Source organism: Durio zibethinus, unplaced genomic scaffold (genome assembly GCF_047325235.1).
Source record: "Durio zibethinus cultivar Kanyao isolate XHJ-2024 unplaced genomic scaffold, ASM4732523v1 HiC_scaffold_300, whole genome shotgun sequence".
NCBI lineage: Eukaryota > Viridiplantae > Streptophyta > Magnoliopsida > Malvales > Malvaceae > Durio > Durio zibethinus.
The window spans coordinates 55,549-65,000 of NW_028322923.1; the positions used below are offsets into that span (position 1 = coordinate 55,549).

Here is a 9,452-nt window from a genome sequence, read left to right on the forward strand (position 1 = left end):
TTTATTTTATATAATTCTTATATAATTAGAATTCTAAAAAAACTAAATAGAATTATTTCTTATATAATTAGAATTCATTTCTTATATAATTATAATTCTAAAAACAACTAAAGTCAAGGGGGGGCGAGAGATTAGTCACAGATATTTGATTGTATATCGATCTAATCTTTTTCACCCCGTCCCGCGACAATAACTAGAATTAAAAAAAAGGGAATGTTAACGCATCCGGGAAGAAACGATTGATCTCTATCAATAAACCCGCTAAAGAACCGAACCAGAGAGTACTTAGTACCGGTGCTACGGAAAGATATGTTTTTAGATCTCGCATTTAAAATCCTCCTTCTTTATCGTATTACATACATTATGGTAATACATATATAATCACATGTATGTGTGGTTAAAGACCACTTGTATTTGTATATTTGTACCCGGAATTCCTAATTCAAAATTAAAATTTAAATGTACAATGATTCGATAGATAAGATTTTCCTTTTCTTAAAACAGCAAAATAGGTCCCTTTCTGCCTGAGAATTCCCGCCAAAAAGATTCATTTATTATTCATTATATGGTTGTTATATGATATGAGACCAAAAAGAGGAAATGGAAAGATAATTTTTGTATATCAATAGATGAAATAAGGGTGTGGAAAACAAGACAGGGATTCTCTACAATAACATCGTAGGCCAATTGAAAGGGATGTAGCGCAGCTTGGTAGCGCGTTTGTTTTGGGTACAAAATGTCACGGGTTCAAATCCTGTCATCCCTACCTATTACTTCTCCTTTGAGCAGTAAGGAGGGAGCCATTTTAGTTTTAGATTGATTAAAATTAAGCATACATAATCTATCATTTTCTCATATTATATATGATATATGATAGTATAGGTGTGCACGATGTATTGGGGTTATAAAATAAAAGAATCCTCTTTTTTACAGTCTTATTTATTATGATAAGAAAGCGCTCTTAGTTCAGTTCGGTAGAACGTGGGTCTCCAAAACCCAATGTCGTAGGTTCAAATCCTACAGAGCGTGATTCCGCTCTTGTTAAGTCGAAAATTACACCGAACTGAAAAAAAAAAAAAAAAAAAAAAAATTGAACAGCAATTCGAATTTGACCTCCTTGAATTAAATTAATTAAATTAAAATTAAAGGGGTCAGTCAAAAAAAGAGATGTTAATTAATCAAAGGTCCAACTGATCACCACGTATGTATTGTAAATATGCGGTTACGAATAATCCAGCCAAAGTAATAGGAATTAGACCTAAGACGATTCCAAATAGAAAAACTTCAATCATTTCAATTTATTTGAAAGGAGAAAAAGAAAGGTAATATCTATCCCTAAATATTAATCTCTATTGCCCATGAATATCAATAACTAATAATTGATAATTAACACGGTAAGGAACTATAGAATATATGGAATAGGACAGAAAACTTTGTTTTTATTAATTGTTCGTTCATTCAATTAATTTTCAAATAAGTCGTATCTTACTCAGACCAATAAATAGAGCTGAGGTTATAGTTAAAGCCGCTAGTAAAAAACCGAAATAACTAGTTAGAGTAGGCATGAAGGAGCTAAATGAAATATGTTCTTTTTATACATATGTTTATAAAGCACTTACCTAAGTTTCAATTTTTAAAAGAGACGGGGATAAGCAAAAATACCAATTGAAAGAATAAGTTCAATTGAAATTTTTTGATTCATCAATCATTCTAAACGGTATTCACAAAAATAGAGCGGCAGGACAAGAGTAGAAAAGAAAAAGAAATAGATTCATCATCTTTGTAGTTAGGTCAAGAAAAAACCTTTGGATCTAATACAAGAATACAAGAAAGGCCGCCTCACAAATATTGATTAGTAGAATTTTTTTTTTATTCCTTGCTCTTTTTTTTATCTATATCTAATACTATCGACTACTCTTACTTGTTACTAGACGACTAAGCAATTCCTTAAAATAAAAAAAGGAGGGCTTACAACAAAAAACAAAACCTCTTATGCAATTACGAAAAAAAGTCAATTTTTAGATTTCGCATCTAATTGACTTGCGGAAATATGATAATTTCCTTCATGAATTATTATAAACTTGTTGGATTCACGGGTTACCTGATCTTCCGTTTCTAGCCCCAAACCAATAATAGAATCCCCTATATTATATTCCAGGAATTTGAGGAATTTTCTATCGCATGATACGTGGTTATACATCGACAAGCAAGAAGAAGAAAGAAATTATCTAGCACTTCATGTCGATATACTGTTTGAAATTGCGTTGCTGTGTCAGAAGAAGGATAGCTATACTGATTCGGTATACTCTAAAAATACCTTTGGTACAATATTGACGATCTCACAAAGATTGAATTTCAGTGAATTTCCGTTTACTGATCTCATCTTTTACGGAATCGATCCCCTACAAGAATATGCGGAGCTCAGCATGTCTGGAAGCACAGAGAGAACGTTCTTTTGCTGATATTATTACCAGTATTCGATACTGGATCATTCATAGTATTACTATACCTTCCCTATTCATTGCGGGTTGGTTATTCGTCAGCACAGGTTTAGCTTATGATGTGTTTGGAAGCCCTCGTCCAAACGAGTATTTTACAGAGAGCCGACAAGGAATTCCATTAATAACCGGCCGTTTTGATTCTTTGGAACAACTCGATGAATTTAGTAGATCTTTTTAGGAGGACCCAATGACCATAGATCGAACCTATCCAATTTTTACAGTGCGATGGTTGGCTGTTCACGGACTAGCTGTACCTACCGTTTCTTTTTTGGGGTCAATATCAGCAATGCAGTTCATCCAACGATAAACCTAATCCGAATTAATTATAGAGCTATGACACAATCAAACCCGAACGAACAAAATGTTGAATTGAATCGTACCAGTCTCTACTGGGGGTTATTACTCATTTTTGTACTTGCTGTTTTATTTTCCAATTATTTCTTCAATTAAGAAAAAAAGAGTAGTAGAATACTAAATAATAGTAGGAATTCTCTTATCCCATTCGGAAGGATTGCATCTCATAATTATCTATGACTGTTTATGTCTTTAGCATGACCACTTGATGAAATGTGGAGGGAAGCGGGATAAATGGCCGATACTACTGGAAGGATTCCTCTTTGGATAATAGGTACGGTAACTGGTATTCCTGTGATCGGTTTAATAGGTATTTTCTTTTATGGTTCATATTCTGGATTGGGTTCGTCCCTGTAATATGTAATAATGGGATGAACTAAGTTATAGGCATGAAAGTGTAAGAACTCAACGGGGCCCGCCTCCTCTTTCTTTGTCTGATTCGCGAGGAGGGGTCCCGTTGAATTCTTAATGATCATAATATTTTGTTCGTATAAATATAAATGACAACAAATAGATCACTTTTTCCGATGATGTTTTTGAAAAATGAACTCGATTAATTGATTCATAGCATCTGTTCTTCGATAGTATCTATCGATACTTTCAAGGTTAGAAGAAAAAAAGGAATCACTCAATTTCCTTTTCCTGGATGACACAATCACAATATATATTTAATTTTAATATTTAATTTTTTTTAATATTTAATTTTAATATTTTAATATTTAATTTTAATATTTCTTTTTTTTTTCTGTCGACCAGATATCAAGCAAACCCTTTCTAGACTAGTCTAACCTTACTCTATTTATTTTAGTATTTCATCAAAGTTTGAAATTTTTTTATAAGTTCATCGCCTTGCTTCTATTTTATATTTATAAAAAAAAGGATTCCTTCTCTTTTTTTTGGTTGTCCATTACTTATTATATTATATTATACTTATTTATACTTATACTTATTTTATACTTATTTATACTTATTTTATACTTATTATATTATCCTTATTACTTATTCGATTACTTTATTACTTATTCTATTATCTATTATAATCTATTATCTATTATAAGTAAATCTAAAAAAATAAAGGGTTCTGAAAAATCTGGAAAAATATAAACTAAGAATAGAAATCTTTGACGAATGGGATCCGGAATTGTTATTATTTCGACACAAGAAAAGGAATTTTACACATCCTTTTCTTGTGCCGAAGGCTAGGAAGACGAAGAATACTCCCTGTAATTATTTGTTCCCCTCATTTATCCTTCCTTTCTATTCTCCGCTTACTTATCTTATGTTTAGTATCTAATCAAATTGAATTTAGAAAACAAAACCCATTCTGTGACATTTCAATCTGACAATAGGGATATAATTACACCCCTCCCATTTAGATTGAAAAAAGAAAAGAAGGGGTAAAGACAAATAGTCTTCTTCACAATATACAGATTTTGAATGCGGTAAAAGTAATTCCTAGAGAAAGAATATAAACAAGCAAAAGACTTTTCATACTTTTTTCATCATACCTAACCTAATTGCCAGGAAGAATTTGTTCTTTTTTACAAATTTGATGTTGATAAATCCACGGATCTAGAAATTCATTTCGGACACTTGAACCTTTTCAAATTGTTTCTTTTTAAGAACCAAAAAGATTTGTGCAAAAACAATAGATGCCAAGAAGAACAAAAGGCCTTGGACACGTAGTGGATCTTGAAGTACTATTTCTGCATCCCCCTGACCAAATCCACCCACATTAGGATTACTTGTTAATGGTTGATCAAGTTTGATAGATTCACCCTCTGAAACAAGAAGTTCTGGTCCTGGGGGGATAATATCAACCACTTGATGTCCATCCAATGCATCCGTTATGGTTATTTCGTACCCCCCTTTTTCTTTTCGTATGATTTTGCTTACTATACCTGTTGCCGTAGCATTATAAATTGTATTGTTACTTTTGTTCCCGTCGGGATAAATCTGACCCCTTCCCCTATTTCCGCCTACGTATATGGGATATTTTAAGAAATGAACATCCTTATTACTAGCAGGGTCTGGGGAAAGAATAGGAAAGGTGATTTCACTATATTTTTGACCAGGAACAGGACCTATCACAAGAATATTTTTCTGAGTGGGGCGGTAGTTCTGAAAAGACAGATTGCCTATCTTTTCTTTCATCTCGGGCGAAATACGATCAGGTGGGGCTAACTCAAACCCCTCCGGTAAAATAAGAACAGCACCCACATTCAAAGCCCCTTTCTTACCATTAGCAAGAACTTGTTTCAGTTGCATATCATAAGGAATTCTAACAACCGCTTCAAATACAGTATCAGGAAGTACCGCTTGTGGAACCTCAATATCCACGGGTTTATTAGCTAAATGGCAATTGGCACATACAATACGCCCAGTTGCTTCTCGTGGATTTTCATACCCCTGCTGCGCAAAAATGGGATATGCATTTGAAATGGATGCCCCGGTTATTATATAGATCATGAGCGATACGGAAATGGATCGAGTAATCTCCTCCTTTATCCAAGAAAAAGTATTTCTAGTTTGCATGGTACAATCATTGATCCCGAAAATTTCTACAATAAAATTAGGTAGGTCACTAGTATAGTTCCCTATCCACGATTCTGCTATTTACTTTTACTGAAAAAAAAAAAAATTTACTGAAATAGAGGAGGAATTGTATTCCCCTGATGGGTAGAAAGAGTAAAGTAAGTACGACTTTGCATTCTTTGCTTATATACAAAGTAAGAAAGATTCTAATTGAATCCGTGAATCATTTTTCAGTCAGTCAGTGAATGATAAATAACTACAAGTGACGGCGATACATGATTTAAATAACGAAAGATCGAATATTTAAAAATTGTATCTAGAATGACTGGAAGGGTACAAGCAAGAACAGATATAATTTGATCATTATGAGCAAATCCAAAATCTTTGTAGATATAGCCAATCATTAGTTCCCAACCGTGGTGCGAATGGAATCCGACACAGAACTCAGTTAATAAAAGAATAGAAAAAGCTTTTATTGTGTCGCTTAAATTATATAGGAATTCTTGAACCCAAGAGTTAAGAATAACAAGTTCTTCATTACCCAAAATAGAATAACCACTTAGAATAACGAAACAGATTAGATTTGTCGAGAAGTGCAAAATCGTATGGATACGATCCTCATTGTGCATCTTGATCAATTGGATCGTTTCTTTGTGGATTCCTATACGAAGTTTTTGTAGATGTGTTTCCGGGTATTCTTTTATCATTTCGTCCAACAGGAGGAGTTCCTCTACTTCTATGAATTGTTCTAGAATACTTTTTTCTTGAATATCATTCAAAAAAGTTTCGGATTGCCTAGTATTCCACCAATTAGTAATCCAAGATTTCAGACTTTTATTAAATGAGAGAGAGATCCACCAGGGCAAAAATACTATAGATGCAAAATATAGAAGGGGAGTGAATGCTTTCTTTTTTGCCATTTTTTCATCTGTGAATTGTTAATGAACCCACCTCATTCGTTGACTTTATGTGATCTAATCTTTCTATCAAGCATGACTTTCATTATATTATAAATTATAAGATAAATTATAAGGTAGGGGCCCATGAATCTATTCTCTGTTTTTTTTTTTTTTGATTCAGTGCTTAGTCCTTGAATCTAAAAAGAGTACAGAAATAGAAAATAAGAATCCACTTTGAATTCGAATGTTCGAATGAAATATATATATATATTATTGTTTCCAGATATCTCAATTGATCAAATTCGAAGCAATTGCCCTCTTTCGATAACTGCCCGAAAGAACCGCTTCAAATAATAAAGATTATTCTATTCAGATTTTGAGACGAAGGAGCTCCCTGTCTATATCAAGATATCAATCAAATATGTCGAAAAATTTTCGCGGGTTATCTAGACTGTATATAGTCTAGAGTCCGGGAATAATTGAAAAAAAAAAAATTATGAAAAATATTATGATGATCAAAAATGAGTGACAAAAAAAGACAGAAAAGTTATCATTACATTTATCATTATGTTATAAGAAAGAAATCTACTTGTTTAGTTCTTAAGGAGCACAAAAGAAAGGATAAAAGGGGAGGGGCTGATTGACAAAAGGAAAGTAGAGAAAATTTACAAGATATAATCTATCTGTATCTAACGTATCAACTCCAAATATTGAAAATAAAAAGTTAAATATTTCGAAATACTTTGATATATGAGATGAATCCATTATTTCGATTTCTTGCTTGTTTTGTTACTGAATTAAGTTGAGTGGTTTTACATTTACAGACGCATAAAAAACAATTTTTGTGGACAAAAAAAAAAAAACAGTTTTGTTTTATGTTATGACTCTTCCGTATACGTCTTCTTTGGTTCGAGTGGGCATTCTTAAGAAACTTCAGTTTAGTTCTGCTATAGAAAAAAGAGGCTTCTTGTCTTGAGTTTTTTCCTCCTGCCGAGAAAGCATTTATTCTGCAATTCATTTCAAAAGACTTCAATCGGTACACGCAAAAAATAGGCCAATTCAGCAGCTTTTTGCTCAATTTCTCGTGGAGTCAAATTCTCATCAGTACGAGTCAAGGGAACGGCCCCCTGGCCTCTGATTTCCATATAAAGGACACGCCGAGCATAAATACCCTCTTTAACTTCTATTCTGATGGACTGAATATCTTTCATAAGGAATCGTAGAAAGATGCGACGATTTTTTCCAGGAAAACCCCAACGAAAAATACATACTATTCCCTCTTTTCTATCGAATCGATCATAACCACTACCTACATTCCAAAAAATCGTGCACCACAAATAGGAACTAATAAAGAGACCCGCGATCCCATAGAAAGACATCACGATTCCTTGTGGAAAAAAAACTATTTGCTGAGACGGAAATAAAGATATCAAATTCCTACCAAGATAACTAGAAGTTCCAACTAATAAAAACCCTAATGAACCAAAAAAAAGAATAAAGGCCCAGCAGAAATTGCTTGTTTTTCGAGACCCCACTATAAATTCTATCCATATAGATTCTGATCGCCAACTCATACATACTAGATCCAGTTGCATTTTATTGGAATTGAGAAAATAAGCAAAAAAATTTGACTTTACTTTTTTTGTTTCCGAAGTAACTCTCATCAACTAGTGCTATTTTGATATGAACTTTTAGAAGTAATTCATCAAATTGCTTAGATCTAAAATCATCCCCTTTATATGATCCCCTATACAGATCTACTAGATATATAGACTTTAATTTCATACATTCGTCCGGTACCGATCCACTTGCTATAATTCATTTACCCCTATATCATGTTTACGTATGCATAAGAGGAGCTTTTTCATTTATGTTCGGGGAAGCCGGATGGATGTTATACAATATTCTACTAAATAGATATCCGTGGCATCTAAGTCGTGAAAAAAAAAATAGATAAGATTTGGTCTTGGCCTTGGCCCCATCGAATCTAAAAAATCTTAGTTTTTTGAACATACAAAGATAAAGAAGCCATTGCAATTGCCGGAAATACTAGGCCTACTAAAGGCACAAAAATAGAGGGAATTGTCATAAAATGGGTACCTCAATTTAATATTCGTACCTGTTATTGTTATATTGTTAGTTATAAAGTTAGTTATAAATATATCTTATAATAATTATATTATAATTCGTATATTATACTAAGTATATCTAAATATTATACTAAGTATATCGAAATACTAAGTATATCTAAATATTATACTAAGTATATCTAAATACTAAGTATATCTAAATATTATACTAAGTATATCTAAATACTAAGTATATCTAAATACTAAGTATATCTAAGCGAGTATATATATCTAATATATATATCTTATCTAATAAGTGCAAGGAATGTAGAATTAAATAAAGGGACTTGCCCATCTTTCTAAATGAAATAAAATAGGTGTATGATAAGATAATCCACTTTCTTTATTATCTTACTTTATTCCTACTTTTCTTATTATTATTATTCTATTGTTCTTGTCTTCTAATTTTAATTTCTAATTTGAATTTAATAAAGAAAGAGTTTATTACAAATTGAGAAAGAGTTTATTACAAATTGTCGAAAGATTCGATTCGTTAGAATCCGATCCAAGAACAGGGATTTTTAGTAAAAATAGAATTCTCGGGAGATATAGAAAGATGCAAAACTCTATATTTATATTTTTTCTATATTTGAATTATATAAACATACGCAATAGAGCAAGATAAAATTCGTTTTTCGACAATTCCATTTTATGTCACAAAGTCAAAGCCCATTATGCGGGCTTTGACTTTGATTCTGATAAACTAACTAACTGCCTTTTCACTACAAAGAAAATAATTTAACTTAAGACTCTACTTGATTGAATTTTGATTCAAAGGAAAAAAACCGTGGAACTGAAATAACTCACTCAGAACACCCTTTAAAGGATTACGTGGTACGATTGGATCGAATAAACCCTTATGGAATAAATATTCAGCCTCCTGTGAACCTTCAGGTACTGTTATATTCAATGTTTGCTCAATTACTCTTTTACCCGCAAATGCAATATAGGCATTGGGTTCAGCAATAATGATATCCCCCAACATACCAAAACTCGCGGTCACTCCACCAGTAGTAGGAGATGTAAGAATTGAT

General features: G+C 32.4%; 2 non-coding genes across 2 annotated transcripts; both read left to right on the forward strand.

The window, feature by feature from the left end:
• The first annotated feature begins 692 nt into the window (after nt 1-692).
• On the forward strand, nt 693-766 carry TRNAP-UGG (transfer RNA proline (anticodon UGG)). Its single transcript has one exon. It is a non-coding gene; the product is annotated as a tRNA-Pro (tRNA).
• A 189-nt stretch (nt 767-955) lies between these two features.
• On the forward strand, nt 956-1,029 carry TRNAW-CCA (transfer RNA tryptophan (anticodon CCA)). The gene has a single exon. It is a non-coding gene; the product is annotated as a tRNA-Trp (tRNA).
• The last annotated feature ends 8,423 nt before the right edge of the window (nt 1,030-9,452 follow it).